The 19,121-nt window shown below is 41.8% G+C and overlaps 1 protein-coding gene and 1 long non-coding RNA gene across 2 annotated transcripts in view; one reads left to right on the top strand and one right to left on the bottom strand.

Annotated features, from left to right (window-relative positions):
• PRKG1 (protein kinase cGMP-dependent 1) overlaps nucleotides 1-19,121 on the bottom strand; it is a 1,213,342-nt gene that overhangs the window by 1,158,928 nt on the left and 35,293 nt on the right. The window lies entirely within an intron of this gene.
• Nucleotides 425-18,794, top strand: LOC119925755. The gene is made up of 3 exons (XR_005449832.1): nucleotides 425-511; nucleotides 1,504-1,638; nucleotides 18,607-18,794. It is a non-coding gene; the product is annotated as an uncharacterized LOC119925755 (long non-coding RNA).

Here is a 19,121-nt window from a genome sequence, read left to right as displayed (position 1 = left end):
AGGTTTCCTTCTCTTTTCTTCCTTCCCTCCCTCTCATCATCCCTACCATCCCTTCTCTACCTGACTTCACTCTCAATATGCTCTGCCCCTTATTTTTCTTGATAGGAGCAATAATAGTGATAATACTAGTGCTATTTATTAATCACTTACTATGTGCCAACCACTGTGTTAAGCAGTATGGCAGATACAAAACAGGCATAACAAGCACAGACCCTGTCCCACAGGGAGCTCACAGGCCAAGAGGCAAGAAGATCAGGGATCCTACTCCCATTTTACAGATGAAGAAAACCAAGGCACAAAAAGTTTAGTGTTTGCCTAACTCTTTGGTAGGATCTGTTTCTACTTGGGCGTGGTAAATGTGTTAATTTAAACTGTCGAAACTGCATCTTTTGTTTCCTCTAGGACCAACTACAAGCAAGTTCATGTCATGTAAGAAATAGTTTGACATTTGTGTGGTGGTGGGAGATAAATGAGGGAGCAGACGGGAAGCCCTGACAGCAAAAATCTCAAAGTAAATCTCCCTACCATGAGTATTTGGAAGTTTAATTGCTGTCCTGACTTTTGGGAGGAACAAAATATGATAACAAATTGACTGACCACATGTCCCAGAGAGGGTGAGATTTTTGTAGTCAGATTTGAGCAATTAAAGAAAACAAACACAAATGTCCTGGAATTGGAACAATCCTATCTTGGCTAGATTGGTCCGTCATTCAGGCCCCAAGCTCTATCTCCTTTAGCTGAGGTTAAGTGTCTGGACTTCCACATACTCACAGGAAAATATTCTGTTTAGGTTTGTTGGGGCTCTGAGACATCTCATAATGCTGAAAGACCGTAGTGTCATATTTCATTTTCTTCTTCCTGCCTCACCTCCAGGACTTTCTTTTCCCTGACACAGTCACCAAGAAAAGAAAGGAAAGGTGCCCAAGGTTGGGATGGTGTCCCAATATCCTGATTTCAATAAAAGCACTATGGCTGCTTAATAATATCAGTTCAAATAAATTAGTTGCAGTAAGTAGATTAAGAATGGCTGTGTCTGATTAGATATGGACCACACAGGCCATAATCATTCAACAGAAACCATGCACTTGGGCTTTGCATGAGGAAAAGATTTTTCAGAAATCATCATCATCATCATCATCAATCGTATTTATTGAGCACTTACTGTGTACAGAGCACTATACTAAGCGCTTGGGAAGTACAAGTTGGTAACATATAGAGACAGTCCCTACCCAGCAGTGGTCTCACAGTCTAAAAGGGGGAGACAGAGAACAAAACCAAACATACTAACAAAATAAAATAAATAGAATAGATATGTACAAGTAAAATAAATAAATAGAGTAATAAATATGTACAAACATATATACATATATACAGGTGCTGTGGGGAAGGGAAGGAGGTAAGATGGGGGGATGGAGAGGGTGACGAGGGGGAGAGGAAGGAAGGGGACGAGGGGGAGAGGAAATGGCTGTCATTTATTTAAATAGAACTGTTCTGTTTTTCCAGAGGGACATAACATTGGTACCTATTTTCCTGAACAATGTCAGGAAAAGAACATTAATGTTTCAAGTAGCAAAGCACTCAACTTATGAGGAAAGCATCTTTTTCTCCTATGCCACCTGACCTGTTGCTTCTGAAAGGGTATGCCAATCATCTTCTATGGCAAGTACTGTCAATATGGCTCACATTTCATCTCATAACATTGAAAATATTTAATATGGTGGACATATTTTTTTAGTATGCTAGCACAAAGGAGTTCCCACACCTAATTCATTCATTCATTCAATCATATTTATGGAGCACTTACTATGTGCAGAGCACTGTACTAAGTCCTGGGGAAGGACAAGTCGGCAACCTATAGAGACGGTCTCTACCCAACAATGGGTTTACAGTCTAGAATGGGGAGATAACTGTGGTATTTGTTAAGCATTTACTGTGTGCCAACCACTGTGGTAAGTACTGGGCTAAATACAAGACAATCAGATCCCACTTGGGGCTCACAGTCTAAGTAGGAAGCAAAACAGGTACTGAACCCCTATTTTGCACATGAGGGAACTGAGGTGCAGAGAAAGAACTTAAATTATTTGCCCAAGGTCACAGAGCAGGTACATGGCAGAGCCAGGATTAGAAACAAGGCTGTCTGACTCATTTATTCATTCATTCAATCATATTTATTCATTCATTCAATCGTATTTATTGAGCGCTTACTGTGTGCAGAGCACTGTAATAAGCGCTTGTGAAGTACAAGTAGGCAACATATAGAGACGGTCCCTATGCAACAATGGGCTCACAGTCTAGAAGGGGGAGACAGACAACAAAACAAAACACACAGACAGGTGTCAAAATCGTTAGAACAAATGGAATTATAGCTATATGCACATCATTAACAAAATAAATAGAATAGTAAATATGTACAAGTAAAATAGAGTAATAAATCTGTACAAATGTATACAAATGCTGTGGGGAGGGGAAGGAGGTAGGGCAGGTGGGATGGGGAGGAGGAGAGGAAAAAGGGGGCTCAGTCTGGGAAGGCCTCCTGGAAGAGGTGAGCTCTCAGTAGGGCTTTGATGGGAGGAAGAGAGCTAGCTTGGCGGTTGTGTGGAGGGAGGGAATTCCAGGTCAGGGGAAGGACATGAGCCCACTGTTGGGTAGGGACCGTCTCTATATTTTGCCAATTTGTACTTCCCAAGCACTTAGTACAGTGCTCTGCACACAGTAAGCGCTCAATAAATATGATTGATTGATTGATGTGGGCCAGGGTTCGATGGTGGGACAAGTGAGAACGAGGCCCAGTGAGGAGGTTATCGGCAGAGGAGCGGAGGTTGCGGGCTGGGCTGGAGAAGGAGAGGAGGGAGGTGAGGTAGGAGTGGGCAAAGTGATGGAGACCCTTGAAGCTGAGAGTGAGGAGTTTTTGCTTGATTCGTAAGTCGACTGGAATGAAGCCAGTCCCCTGTTTTGCAAGCACCCATGTTATTATCATGCTTTCAAATGTCTGGGCCATGAAGACCCAAAAGGGGGTCAAATCTGGGGTTCATTTCATGAAGCCACACCCTCTTTTGCCACCATTCATTTTTATTGTTTTTCCCAGTGCCCAGGCTTTGAAGACCCAAATGGGAAGAATCAAATCAGGGGTTCATGGCATGAAGTCACGCCCGCTTTGGCCAGCGTCAGTATTTCTCCCCTTGGTACCTGGACCATGAAGACCCAATAATGGAGTCAAATCTGGGGTTCACAGCATGAAGCCAGTACCTCTCTTTTGCTGGCATATTTTGATTGTTCGTTTCAGTGCGCCGGCCATAGAAAGACCCAAATGAAATTGCTCAAATCTGGCATTTGTGGCATGAAGCCAGCTGCCCTTTTGGAAGCAGCGTGGCTCTGTGGAAAGAGTACAGACTTTGGAGTCAGAGGTCATGGGTTCTAATCCCACCTCGGCCACTTGTCAGCTGTGTGACTTTGGGCAACTCACTTAACTTCACCGAGCCTCAGTTAACTCATCTGTAAAATGGAGATTAGGACTGTGAGCCCCACGCTGGACAATGTGATCACCTTGTATGCCCCCCAGCACTTAGAACAGTGCTTTGCACATAGTAAGTGCTTACAAATGCCATTATTATTATTAGTATTATTATTATTAAGTTTTTAGATTATTCTCCCCAGTGCACAGGCCACGAAGACCCAAATGGGAAGACTCAAATCTGGGGTTTGTAGCCTGAGGCCAGTCCCCACTACCTTTATTGTTGTTGCCAGGGCCTAGGCCATGAAGACCCAGATGGGAAGGTTCATATCTGGGGTTCATGGCACGAAGACAAGACCCTTTGGCCAGCATCCACATTTTCTCTCTCCCCCTGGTACCTGGGCCATGAAGACCCAATAGGAGAAAAAAATCTGGGATGCATGGAATGAAGCCATACCCTCTTTTGCCAGCACTCATTTTTCTGTTCTTCCTGGTGCCCAGGCCATGAAGACTCAAATGGGAAGACTCAAATCTGAGGTTTGCAGCATGAAGCCAGTCCCCACTTTCGCCAGCATCCATCTTTTCATTGTTCTTCCCGGCACCTCGGCCATGAAAACCCAAATTGAAAGACTTAAATCTGGGGTTCATGGCATGAGGCATAGAGAAGTTAAGTGACTTGCCCAAGGTCACACAGCTGACAAGTGGTGGAGTCGGAATTTGAACCCATGACCTCTGACTCCAAAGCCTGTGCTCTTTCCACTGAGCCACGCTGCTTCTCAGAAAATGACGAGGTCAAAATCACTAAGCAATTATTGATGATGCAGGGGTTCTGGCCCCACAACCTAGTCTTTGCCTTCTGGGTCCTTCTGTCTCTCTCTTAAAAGTCTTTCCTGTTATCTTTAAGAAATATGTTGCAGTTCCTTGGAATATTGGCATGGCTTGCACTGGACTAGGCTTTTATATAGATTGTTTTTATAAAACTCTTTCCAGAGTCTTTGTGGGAGATAGAAGATATGTAACATCAGAGATGATGTATTCATTAGTCATTTCCTTTCATCTTCATGAATTGTGAATTCATTTGTTTTACTTACTGTTAAGCTCTCATTTCCCCTAATAATAACAATAATTATGGTATCTGTGAAGCACTTACTACGTGCCAAGTACTGTTATAAACGCTGGAGTACATATAGTGTAATCAGGTTGTCCCATGTGGGGCTCACACTTTTAGTCCCCATTTTACAGATGAGGTAACTGAGTCATGGAGAAGTTAAGTGACTTGCCCAAGGTCACAGAGCAGACAAGTGGTGGAGCCTGAATTACAACCCATGTCCTCTGATTCCCAAGCCAATGCCTTTCCACTAAGCCACGCTGCATCTCTACTCCCTCTTCTTTCTGCAGGGCTTAGGCACTTGGATGCCTTCAAGACATCTCCATCTGGATGTCTGCCCGCCATCTAAAACTCAATATGTCCAAGGCTGAACTCCTTATCTTCCCTCCCAAACCCTGCCCTCTCCCTGACTTTCCCATCACTGTTGACGGCACTACCGTCCTTCCCGTCTCACAAGCCCGCAACCTTGGTGCCATCCTCGACTCCACTCTCTCGTTCACACCTCGCATCCAATCCGTCACCAAAACCTGCCGGTCTCACCTCCACAACATCATCAAGATCCACCCTTTCCTCTCCATCCAAACCACTACCCTGCTGGTTCAATCTCTCATCCTATCCCGACTGGATTACTGCATCAGTCTCCTCTCTGATGTCCCATCCTCCTGTCTCTCCCCACTTCAATCCATACTTGACGCCGCTGCCCGGATCATCTTTGTGCAGAAATGCTCTGGGAATGTTACTCCCCTCCTCAAAAATCTCCAGTGGCTACCAATCAACCTATGCATGAGGCAAAAACTCCTCACTCTCGGCTTCAAAGCTGTTCATCACCTCGCCCCCTCCTACCTCACCTCCCTTCATTCCTTCTACAGCCCAGCCCACACCCTCCACTTCTCTGCTGCTAACCTCCTCACCGTGCCTCATTCTCGCCTGTCCCACCGTCGACCCCCTGCCCACGTCCTCCCCCCTGGCCTGGAATGCCCTCCTTCCACACATCCGCCAAGCTAGCTCTCTTCCTCCCTTCAAAGCCCTACTGAGAGCTCACCTCCTCCAGGAGGCCTTCCCAGACTGAGCCCCCTCCTTCCTCTCTCCCTCCTCCCCCTCCCCATCCCCCCGGCCTACCTCCTTCCCCTCCCCACAGCACCTGTATATATGTTTGTACATATTTATTACTCTATTTATTTTACTTGTACATATTTACTATTCTATTTATTTTATTTATTTTGTTAATATGTTTTGTTTTATTGTCTGTCTCCCCCTTCTAGACTGTGAGCCCGCTGTTGGGTAGGGACCATCTCTATATGTTGCCAACTTGTACTTCCCAAGTGCTTAGTACAGTGCTCTGCACACAGTAAGTGCTCAATAAATACGATTGAATGAATGAATGAATGAATGAAGCCAGTCTCCTTTTGCTGGCAGCCATATTCTTATTATTGTTTCCAGCACATGGGCCATGAAGACCCAAATGGGAAAACTCAAACTGGGGGTTTGTGTCATGAAGCCAGTACCCCATTTTTGCAGGACACGTCATTATTATTATTCCCAGAGCCTGGTCCATTAAGACCCAAATGGGAAAACTCAAATATACGGTTTGTGGCATGAAGCCAGCTTCCCCTTTTGCCAGCACCCATATTTGTTATTACTCTTCCCAGAGCCTGGGCTGTGAAGACCTAAATGGGAAGACTCAAATCTGGGGTTCGTGGCATGAAGCCAGTACCCCCGTTTGCCAGGACACATGTCATTATCATTCTTCCCTGCACCTGGGCCATGAGGACCCAAATTGCAGAGCACTGTACTAAGTGCTTGGAAAGTAAAATTCAGCAGCAGATAGAGACAATCCCTACCCAACAACGGGCTCACAGTCTAGAAGACTCCTAGGCCCATGCTCTTTTCATTAGCCCATACTGCTTCTCTACTAGTGCTTGGTAGCTGTAACTCATGCCTCCTCCCCTGAGTTATGCAAAATCTAATTGTTTGAAAAGTCAAACTTCTCCAATCCCCTTGGTCAGCAACATGCTAAACTGTTGAACCTCCTGAACTTTCGCAAAGGTTAGGGCTTCTTTCTTCCTTTCATTCATGCCAATGGTCTAGAGAGTTGGATTTCATGATAAATTGATCTTGGGTTTCTATGAGATTTTAGTTTTATCTCAAGTGATGCAAAACATGTGTAAAACTATGATCATTCTCTATAGAATATTTCATCTCTAGGACACCCGGCATTTGCTCTTTGGTGGTTAATGAGGGGTTAGCAGTGTCTGTTGCTACAGAGAGTACACAGATATATTTTAGTCCATGGCCTCAGACTTCTTGATTTCAGTCACCTGTCTCAAAGTGTTGGCTGTGGGGCAAAAAAAGACTGAAGGAGTGTGAATAGCTCAGTGCAAACCATCCCCAAAACTGAATAATAAATTATCCTGCATGTCTTAATGATGATAGGCTACCCGCTTCCCTACACACACACACACACACACACACACAAAATCAGTTCTGTTTAAGGAACAGGATATTTCAGTGGGAAGAGAACAGAAATGGGTGTCAGGAGATCTGGGTTTAAATCTTACTGCTGCAACTGGCTCCTGTGTGACCTTGGACTAGTAGACTAATCTTTCTGGGACTAGTTTCACATCTGTAAAATGGGGATAAGATGCCTCCTCTCTTTACCTCTTAGATTATGAGTCCTTTGTGAGACAGGCACTGTTTATGATCCAATTGTCTTATATTTTCCCTAGCATTTAGGATTGTGCTTTGGCATCTGAGAAGTGCTCAATAAATCCCATAAAAATAAGGACAGTTGTATGTATATCTATAGCTATATATAGATACATCATAGAGGTTATTTACAAGGTCACTGATACATTACAGAGTATGGGGGAGCATATTTATTTGACAACGCTTTTACCAGACCATATCTGCATAGTATCACAGGGGTTTAGACACTGACCCGTTTCTTCCATTTCCCTTCTAGGAAAATATTGTCAGTTGCAGAATTCTGAGATCTTTAAGAGACTTTGGCGCCAGAAGTCTCTTTAGTTCCAGGAGCTAAATTTAGCATTCCTGGCAGCCATCCCTCTTGGAATGGTGGTAGTTTGAAGTAAAAATTTCTAACACAAGTGTTTAGGGCTATAAAAAGTACAGATATTAACTATACATAAATTTTAGCCAGATCCAGTCAGTGTTCTGCCATAAAACATACCTTGGCAAAAACTTCCTTTCATTTCATTCTGAATTTGTAGCCTTGAGTAACTAAAATTCAGAAAAACAAGATGCAATCAAAATGGTTTCAAAGAAACAATTTCCCCTGAAGGACAAAATGCTACTTTAAAACACTCATTGTTTTTGCAGACTTTTTTATGTCAGCTAAAAAATAATTTTAAGGGGATATGGGTGTAAGATAAACTAACAAAATCCACTGCTAAGGGAAAAATCTAGCCCCATGATTTTCTTAGGGTTTCTTTAAAAGCAGACAGTTAAGTTCATTTCCAGGCATTCAACTGGTCTACTCTAAAAGGAAAAACTATTGCTTTTATAACAAATTCTCACTCTCCTAAGTTTTTCCTTAAAATGCCTCAAAACAAAATTGGACAACTGTCATATACTTGATGATCCACTAAGATATGGTTCCCCAGAGCTGAAGGAGGAATTGTAGGGATTTGATAGCTGGAATGTGTCTACCAATTCTTTTATGTTGTACTTTCCTACGTGCTTAGTACAGTGCTCTACACACAGCAAACACTCAATAAATGACCCTGATTGATTGACTGCCCTAGACCTGCTTCTTCCAATTATGAGGCAGCAGGGTGACCTACAGCCAGTAATATAATCAATCAATTGCATTTGTTGAGTGCTTTATGCTGTGCAGTGTATTGTGTTCAGTGCATGGGCAATTAATAGATTGAGCAAGAGAGACAATAATAATAATAATAATAATAATAATGGCATTTGTTAAGTGTTTACTATATGCAAAGCACTGTTCTAAGCGCTGGGGGGATACAAGGTGATCAGGTTGTCCCACGTGAGGCTCACAGTCTTAATCCCCATTTTACAGATGAGGTAACTGAGGCTCTGAGAAGTTAAGTGACTTGCCCAAGGTCACACAGCAGACATGTGGTGGAGCCAGGATTAGAATCCATGACCTCTGACTCCCAAGCCCTTGCTCTTTCAACTGAGCTATGCTGCTTCTCTAACAAGAGACAAGATCAAGACACAGTGAGTAGGTTGGTGTTAAGAGAAGCAGCGTGGCTCAGTGGAAAGAACACAGACTATGGAGTCAGAGGTCATGGGTTCAAAACCCAGCTCCACCACTTGTCAGCTGTGTGACTTTTGGCAAGTCACTTCACTTCTCTGGGTCTCAGTTACCTCATCTGTAAAATGGGGATTAAGACTGTGAGCCCCACGTGGGACAACCTGATCACCTTGTAGCCTCCCCAGCACATAGAACAGTGCTTTGCACATAGTAAGCACTTAATAAATGCCATCATTATTATTATTATTAAAGGTTAGTGTGGGCTGGATTGTAGTGGGAGTGAGAATAGGTACGATGGGGAGAGATGATTGATGTGCTAAAAGCCAATGGTGAGGAGTTTTTCCTTGATGCAGAGTGTGACAAGCAGGTCAAAGTCTAGTCTCTTCAGGGTGAACTATCTATGGATGGTGTCAAAGAGCAATTTCAGGTGTATTTCACTTTCTCCATAAACTTCATTCACTCAATAAAGTAAAAGATGTAGATCTTTATGGATTAAAAAAAATAAACAGTCACAAATATTTTCATTTTTGATTGGGTTTTTGTGGCAGAGAGCCCATTTTGTATGTTTGCCACACATATATGCTTCTGAAGGGCATGAACCATAAATCTTTGCTAATCCCAGATATGCAATAGCCAATGCAAAACTATCTCCATGGAAACCACTTTTGTTTCCAACAAGGTATTTGGAAGAATGAAACAGTAGTTCTAGCTCTTTATCAGATCTCCTTAACAGAGCTCCTTATCTTCCCTCCCAAACCTTGTCCTCTCCCTAACTTTCCTGCTGCTGTGGACAGTACAACCATCCTTCCAGTCTCACATGCCCGCAACCTTGGTGTCATCCTTGACTCTGCTCTTTCATTCACTCTACATATCCAATCTGCCACCAAAGCCTTCCAGTCTCACCTTCACAACATCGCCAAGATCCGCACTTTCCTCTCCATCCAAACTGCTACCACATTAGTATAGTCACTCTTCCTATTTCAACCGAATTATTGTACCAGCCACCTTTCTGACCTCCTAACCTCCGGTCTCTCCCCACTTTAGTCCACACTTCACTCTGCTACTCGGATTATCTTTCTATGGAAACGTCATGGGCATGTCACCCCCCTCCTCAAAAACCTCCAGTGTTTTTCTCAACCTCCATATCAAAAAAAAAACACTCCGCACTATTGGTTTCAAAGCTCTCCAGCACCTTGCCCCTTTTTACCTTACCTCCTCTCTCTCCTTCTACATCCCAGCCTACACATTCCACTCCCCTGATGCTAACCTTCTCACTGTGCCTTGTTCTCACCTGTCCTGCCATCGACCCCCCACCCCACATCCTACCTCTGGCCTGGACTGCCCTCCCTCCTCAAATCTGCCAAACAATCACATTCCCCACCTTCAAAGCCCTGCTGAAGGCTCACTTCCTCCAAAAAGTCTTCCTAGACTAAGCCCCCCTTTTCCTCAGCTCCTCCTCCCTTCCACATTGCCCCAATTTGCTTCCTTTGCTCTACCCACCTCTCCCCACCCTACAGCACTTGTGTAATATGTATATATCTATAATTCTCTTTGTTTGTATTGATGCCCATTTACTTGTTCTAGATGTGTATATATCTATAATTCTATTTATTTGGATTTTTTCAAAAGATTTTTGAAGTGCCAGCTTGATTCTAAGTGCTAGCTTGATCCTAAGAAGGTGTTTTAGACAACATAAATTGACAGTATTTACTGAGCACTTATTATTGCACAAAATACTGCATTAAGCATTTGGGAGAATATAGTAGTTAGCACACATGATCCCTGCCCTCAAGGATCTTATAATGTAGCAGGGAATACAAGCATAATAAAATAAATTACAGATGGAGGAAGCAACAGAATACAATGGCAAAGGAGTGAGTACTCAAGTGCATAAATGACACAGTGGAGGGGAGATTAGAGAATAGTCAGGGAAAGAGATGTGATTTTAGAAGGGCTTTGAAGATGGGGATATTAGTGGTCTGCCTAATATAAAGAGAGAGGGAGCTCCAGGTAGGAAGGAGGATATAAGCAAGAGATCAACAGAGAGACAGGCAAGAATGAGGCACAGAGATTAGGTTGGCATTAGAAAAGCGGAGAATGTAGGTTGAGTTGTAGTGGAAGAGGAATAAGGATAACTAGGGAGAAGAGAACTGATTGAATGCCCAAAGGGCAAGGGTCAGGTGTTTATACTGGATATGGAGTGAGATGGACAACCTTTGGAAGTGAGTAGTGGTGCAAAACAATGCTTTAGAAAAATGATTTGGGAAGCAAAGTGAAGGGGGAAGAGGACAGAACAAAATGTTCAGAAGGAGGACAAGTGGGAGGGCATCCTGTTGTGGAAAACACATGCACCAAAAAATGTGTCACAGACATAAGAGAAAAGCAACGGGAAGAAGGAGGAAGATGAGAAGTAGCAAATGTCCCAGCTATGACCTCCCACTTCGACTCCAGAAATATCAAGCAGATAAACCCAAGCCACAGTATTGAGCAGGGGCTTCAGAGAGATTCTGGGCAAAGGACAGGAGCTGTTCAAACAGTTCCAAGCTATCTATGCAACATCACCATTCAGAATTCACTATTACGGTCATTGGCTTGGCTCGGTTTCCAACATTGTGACCTACAAGCCAAGTCTGACAAGGACCAAAATGGAAATTCAGAATTCAGAATTAAGAGACTGCACCCCCTGATCCACACACACCCACAGTTTGGCTGGGTCACTTCTGAGCTTCACAGACAGCCCTGACTTCCTCTTCCCCATTCAGAAGATTGGATGATGTAGTAATTTAAATTATGGAGACAACCAATGAGGAGATCCTAAAGACCACTAGTTTATCAGATCAACTTGAAGGATTTTGCCCGATGAACTCGCTGTAATGCAAAATTCGCCAATCCATCATGGAACCGAACCTACCACAGAAATGCCACCCAGCTATTTGAGCAGTTTCACCGGCATTATTATGAGTTACAGTCAACATCAAGTGGCAGAACAATAGTGTAATCCTGGACATGTGACCTCATCATTCATTTTACAATTCACATATTATATCTGTTATTTTGGTTAATCACCTTATTTTGGTTTGTTATCATTTAAATCTAGCTTTTACATTTTTCTTTTGCCTATTGTATACCTGGCATTCTTTTTTCCCTTTGGAAAGAGCACGGGCTTGGGAGTCAGAGGTCATGGGTTCTAATCCCAGCTCTGCCACCTGTCAGCTCTGTGACTTTGGGCAAGTCACTTAACTTCTCTGTGCCTCAGTTACCTCATCTGTAAAATGGGGATTAAAATTGTGAGTCCCACAAGGGACAACCTGATGACCTTGTATCTACCCAGCGCATAGAACAGTGCTCGGCACATAGAAAGCACTTAACTACCATCATTATTCCCAATTAGATTGTAAAATCCTTAAGGGCAGGGAACTCATGTACAAAAAAGTCATGATACAGCGGTGACAACATGGTTGTATTGTGAATGGCTGTGTCATAAGTGTGATTTCCTATAAATATACATGAAATTTTCTAGATTCAGTTCCAGAACAAACCCCTACATGAGTATCTATTGAGAAGCAGCGTGGCTTAGTGGAAAGAGCCCCGGGCTTGGGAGTCAGAGGTTGTGGGTTTTAATCCCACTCCACCACTTGTCAGCTGTGTGACTTTGGGCAAGTCACTTAACTTCTCTGTGCCTCAGTTACCTCATCTGTAAAATGGGGATTGAGACTGTGAGTCCCACGTGGGATGACCTGATCACCTTGTATCCCCCCAGTTCTTAGAACAGTGCTTGGCACATAGTAATTACTTAACAAATGCCATTCTGTTCTGTCCTCTGTCCAATATGCCTTAGTTACCTCAACCCTCTTACTAAGACTGTGAGCCTCACGTGGGGCAAAACTCGGTCCATCATGATTGATTTTTATCTTCCCCAGCGCTTAGTGGAATGCCTGGCATATAGCAAGCATTTAAGTTCCATTAAAGAAAAAAACCCTGCAAAAACACAGTGAAATCCCATTCCCCTGTGGGAATTTGAACTGTGGGATTGTGGGAAAAACCCCACAGTATCATCATCATAATATACAGCCTGTTTCAATATGAATCGACATGTGAGACAGAAAATTCAGTATGAGACCTCAGGTTAGTACTCTTAATTGGTTCCATGAAAATAGACTCTTAGATGAAAGAGTACTAAACAGAATAATTTCCCATGGGAAATGATGTAAAGTGCATTAATGTGTCCTCAAGATTAAAAAAAGTTCAAATAATATATGGATATAGTAATAAGCAGGGATACATGTAGTTCCAGAATCAAATAGAAATTACCAATATAACATTTTTATTAGATTTTTAAGACTATATATTTAAATAGTTAATTTTCAAGGTATTATCTTTCACAGTTTATTCAGAAAAAAAATATACCTTTGAGCTTGCACAATAAATATTTAATTTAATGCTCAAAGGAAAGCGAACAGCTATTGAAATGGGCTTTTGATATTTCTATTCAAATTAATATTTCAAAAGGCTGATGAAACACTGAATGAAACAAGTTGTGAAATGGTGAGATGTTCAAGCCAAGTAAACAACCTAGTAAAATCAGTGTTACCTAGAAGTGAGAAAATGGTCTGGGAAATGTCAGCATTAAAATCTAATGGCATTAAGTGAATAGCATTATAGTGGAGGATCCTGTAACTTACCATTTTTTTGTTGCTTGAGCGTAGGATGGAAAGGAAAAGGATTTGTTTTGCTTTTTAGGACTCATCGGTGGAAGAAACTAGATTTGAACCATCCATTAATTACATAGGTCTCAAGCTTTCTGTCTAACGGTAAATCAATCAATGTCATTTATTGAGCACTTGCTGTGTGCAGAGCACTGTACTAAGTGCTTGGGACAATGCAACACAGCAGAATTAGTAGACACGTTCCTTGGTCACAACAAGTTTACAGTCTAGAGGGAATGTGTAAACCCATGGGCAAATTCATTATTCAGCTAGGGCTCAAAAATAGAAAGGTTTTGTAGCGTAATGCTTATCTCTTGAGTTGAACAGGATATTCATCATAAACATAATTAAAAACCCATCATGGGGAAAATATGTTTCTCCTTTCTGAACCTTTCTATGGAGCTGAGCAAGACAATATGTACCTATGCAAGCATAGAAACAACCCTCTTAAAAAAAAATAGGACTCAGTATATTGCTCAAAGGCCATGTAAAGTCCAGGAAAAATGAGGAAGAGACAGACCAGCAGCTATATGGATAGAGACCATAACAACGATAATGGGGAACTGTTAGAAAGGTTGGCAGAGGACAGGATGTTCTGGAGAAATGTTATCCATGGAGTCGCTGTGAATCAGAAATGAATAGATGGCACTTAATAACAATAATAATATTGCTCAAACCAGCACAGATTATCTGCTCACAAAGTTGAAGAATTGTGAATGAGAATGACATGTTGGAATTTAATGCTGTTGTTCTGTAATATTTGCAAAAGCAAAATATTAGGAAATCCACAAAGATTAAAAATATGCGTATTCCTTGATATTGTTATTCAAGTAAGTCCCTCACACAGATCTGATTCCTTCTGAACATTTGCAGACATGTAATTATGACAGAGAACAGGGCCAACAAGATGAAAACAAAATTAACTGGGTTTTTTTCCTATAATTATAGAGTATCAGAGAAGAAATCAGCACAAAATCGATTGATATGGGTCTCTGGGAAAACACTGAGCTATTGTGTTGGTTTGGCTACTTTTTTCTTGAGCACATACTGAAGAAACAGGGCAGACAGCAAAATTACCCTCTAATCAGGCTTCAGGTTTTATAGATCCATGAAATGATTTTGGTAGTCAGAACTACAATAGAGAAAATAAGAGGTTAAAAAAGAAAGTTATTGATTCTATACCCAAGGACATAATTTGGGACCCTGGAAAATACTGAGTTAAAGGCAAGCAGTGTGGTTTAGTGGAAAGATCCCAGATCTGGGAATGAAAAGACCTGGGCTCTAATCCTAGTTCCACCACTTCCCTGATGTGTGACTTGAGCAATTCACTTAACTTCTCTGTGCCTCAGTTTCCTCATCTGTAAAATGGGGATGAAATGTCTGTTTTCTCCCCATCTTAGACTGTGAGCTCCATATGGGACAAGGATATTTCCTACCTGATTGTGTTATGTCTTCCCCGACACTATTATATATACCCCAGCTCTTAATACAGTGTGTGGCACAGAGTAGTTGCTTAAAAACACCATGAGAAAAATAGTAATGCCTTCTAACCAGAAATTGAATCACCATAAATCATCAATAACATCTGCTGAGGTCCACTGAATACAGAACACTTTAGAGGAGCTTGGCCAAGTGAAAAGTGTTTCCTGCCCTTGCAGAGATTAATCAGTCAATCAAGTGAGCACTTACTATGTGCAGAGCACTGTACTAAGTATTTGGGAGAGTTCAATATAACAATATAAACAGACACAGTCCCTGCCCACAATGAGTTTACAGTCTAGATTACAACCTAAAAGGAATTTACGACCACTTGTTTCCAAAACTATGGGTGGAGAGTTTCAACCTTTACAGCAGAAAGCCTGAACTATTAATTTTAAGTGGTGAGAACGCTTGGTGACACCATTGTGAATCTGAAGACACGGCCTGTTAGCAGCTCACTCAGATGCTGTCTTCAAGCCAAGTCACATCTGTATAGAATGTCGAGCAATTTCTCTCTTCCAAGGCCATTAATTAAGTAATTAAGAATGGCATTTGTTAAGCACTTACTATGTGCCAAATACTGTCCTAAACGCTTGGGGGATAGGGCTCACAGTCTTAATCCCCGTTTTACAGATGAGGTAAATGAGGCCCAGAGAAGTGAAGTGACTTTCCCAAAGTCACACAGCTGACAAGTGGCGGAGCCGGAATTAGAACTCATGACCTCTGACTCCCAAGCCCGTGCTCTTTCCACTGAGCCTCACTGCTTCTCATCCAAGCCTACAAGCTTTAAAACTCGTGTTTATTGTCCCTGCTCACAGGTTCACAAGTCCTGGCCTATTTATGCTAGATCACTGCTACTCATCATATTCTTACTATGGCTGAGTGAACAAGCTCTACTCAGTGGGACTGCTTTAAATAGGTCAGGTCACTCCAGTAAAACCCACTTGCTTAAAGGATAGTGGAATAAATGGAAAAACATTGATTTCTTTCCTTAGCCTAAGATAAATGTCAATCCTAATATAATGTCAATCCTTCAAGGTAAAGACAAATGGACAGTTTCTTTTGGTATTTGTATACGTTTGTTCGTATTGTATATATGTTTGTTCATATTGTATATATGTTTGTTCGTATTTATTACTCTATTTATTTTACTTGTACATATCTATTCTGTTAATTTTATTTTGTTAATACGTTTTGTTTTGTTCTCTGTCTCCCCCTTCTAGACTGTGAGCCCACTGTTGGGTAAAGACCATCTCTATATGTTGCCAACTTGTACTTCCCAAGTGCTTAGTACAGTGCTCTGCACACAGTAAGTGCTCAATAAATACGATTGATTGATTGATTGATTTGTATTTGCTAGAGCCTCAGTGTATGCTGTGGGTTAAGTGATCATATGTTCACATAGTGACTACGGACCCTGAATTCAAAAGGACTGGAACCTAAACTCGACTGCTCTTTGATATGTTATCTGCTGATCAGATGCTAGGTTACTCTAGATTGTAAACTTGTTGTGGGCAGGTAACATGTCTGTTAACTCTGTTGTATTGTCCTCTCCCAAGACCTTAATGCAGTGTTCTGCATGTAATAAGTGCTCAATAAATACCATTGATTGACTGATTGATTGCTCCTGAAATCCCGACAAGATAAGGCATGAACCATGTCTATATGGATTGACCCAAAGCCCTAATCCTTTCAAGTACCAGAAATGTATTTTATCCGTGCCTGGTGTTGCAGGTTACCACACCAAATTTAAATAGTAATCCAGAAAGGGAATCTAGGGGACAGACTTCAGTCTAGCATATTAATCCTAAAATACAGATGGATAGGTTTTGTCAGTCAATCAAATCAATCAATCAATGCTCTTTATTGAGCACTTACTACGTGCAGAGCAGTATACTAGGTATTAAATAGGTAATTAATAATATATAATTTAAAAATATGTACATAAGTGCTGCAGGGTTGTAGGTGAAGCAAATATCAATGTACAAAGGTAACAGGTCCAAGTGCACAGTCAACATGGAAGAGAAAGCAAGCTGAGGAAAAGAGGGCTTAATCAGAGAAGGCCTCTTGGAGGAGATGTGACCTCTTCCACTTGGAGGAGATGTTTGATGCAGAGATGGAGGTTCTTGGTGAATAGGGAAACATGGACTGAACATTTTTGTAGAAAAATGATCCATTAACAGAGTGAAGTATGGATTGAAGTGGGGAAAGACAGGAGGCTGGGAAGCCAGTGAGGAGACTCATGCAGTAATCAAGGCAGGGTAGGATAAATGTTTGGATCAGCATGGAAGCAGTTTGGATGGAGAGGAAAGGGTGGATTTTAGCATTGTTGTGAAGGAAGAACCAACAGGATTTGATGACAGATTGAATTTATTCATATCACTCTCTGTCTTCCCCTCTGGACTATAAGCTTGCAATGGGCAGGAAACATGCCTGCTAATTCTGTTGTATTATACTCTCTCAAACATGTAGTACAGTGCTCTGTACATAGTAAGGACCCAATAAATGTGACTGATTGATTGGTGAATTGGAATGAAAAAGATGAGACGAGAACAACCCCAAGATTACAGGCTTGTGAGATAGGGCAAATAGGGGTGTTGTCTATAGTTATGGTAAAGACAGAGGGAGGACAGGGTTTGGGTGGGAAGATAAAGAGTTTAAGTATGGACATGTTCATTTTGAGGTGTGGGCAGGACATTCAAGTAGATATGCCTTGAAGGCAGGAGGAAATGTGAGATTGCAGGGCAGGAGAGAAGTCAGGGTTGGACATGTAGTGGACATGTCTAGTGCCAGGGCTTTGGTTTTGAATATGACAAACAAACTTCTTACCATTGGCTTTAAATCACTCAATCACCTTGTCCTACTACCTAACCTCCCTGATTTCCAATTACAACCCAGCCTATACAGAGGGCTCCTCTAATGCCAACCTACTCACTGCACCTCAGTCTTATCTATCTCACTGCTGAACTCTCACTTATGTCCTGACTCTGGCCTGGAACAGCCTCCCTCTTCATATCCAACGGACAATATAACTCTCCCCACTTTCAAAGCATTATTAAAAACACATCTCCTTCAAGAGGCCATCCCTAACTAAGCCTTTATTTCCTCTTCTCCAATTCTCTTCTGCAATGCCCTTGCACTTGGATTTGCTCCCTTTATCTCTCCCTCAGCCCTACAGCACTTATGTATATGTCCACACTTTTTTCCTTTACATTAATGTGTGTCTCACCCTCTAGACTGTCCGCTCATTTTTGACAGGGAACTTTTCTACCAACTCTATTATATCGTACTCTCTTAAGCGTTTAGTACAGTACTCTAAAGTGCTCAATAAATATGATTGATTGATTGATAGACCATGGGCCTGGGAGTCAGAAGGACTTGGGTTCTAATTCCGGCTCTGCACTTGTCTGCTGTGTGATCTTGGACAAGTGATTTCACTTCTCTGTGCCTGTTACCTCATCTGTAAAATGGGGACTGTAAGCCCCATGTGGGACAGGGAATGTGTCCAATCTGATTTGCTTGCATCCACTCCATCACTTAGTACAGCGCATGGCATAATAATAAGCACTTAAATACCACAATTATTATCATTATTATTGTTATTATTATTGTCTACTTCCAGTGCACAACGTGGGTTTTTTGACACACTAAAAAGACCAGTGAGAGATCAGCGTTCTGCCAGTCTGCAGGATAAATATGACTGAATGAACAAATGAATGATCCAGAGAAAATCCTCGACCAAAGGATCATTTACTTGGGAACCGCAGTCCATTGGCAACAAAATAGCCAGGAAAATCCAGTGTAGATCCCAAAGACTCATTAGCCTCGCTGGGTTGGCCACCTGGGAGGTTTGATAAAGCCATTAAAATGTTTGAGTAGTACCACTGTATTTTGCTAAAGTGTCCATTGTACTTTGTGTGTATCTACATCTAGGTTTCCTTCTATAAATGGTATGGCAATCTCCAGGGGAACAAGTGCATTATGTATAAATGTGAAGGCTAATGAGTGACTACACACACACACACACACACACACAAACTCCACAAAATACCATTTAATTAAATATTGAGTCTGATTTCTTCTTTTATTGATGATGGATACACAGGCAATTAAAACATTTGCCCAGATCGGAGTCAT

The sequence above is a fragment of the Tachyglossus aculeatus genome, chromosome 3, assembly GCF_015852505.1.
Source record: "Tachyglossus aculeatus isolate mTacAcu1 chromosome 3, mTacAcu1.pri, whole genome shotgun sequence".
In the NCBI taxonomy this organism is placed as follows: domain Eukaryota; kingdom Metazoa; phylum Chordata; class Mammalia; order Monotremata; family Tachyglossidae; genus Tachyglossus; species Tachyglossus aculeatus.
Note: the sequence above shows the minus strand (reverse complement) of the source record. Positions and strands in the feature narration are given on the sequence as shown.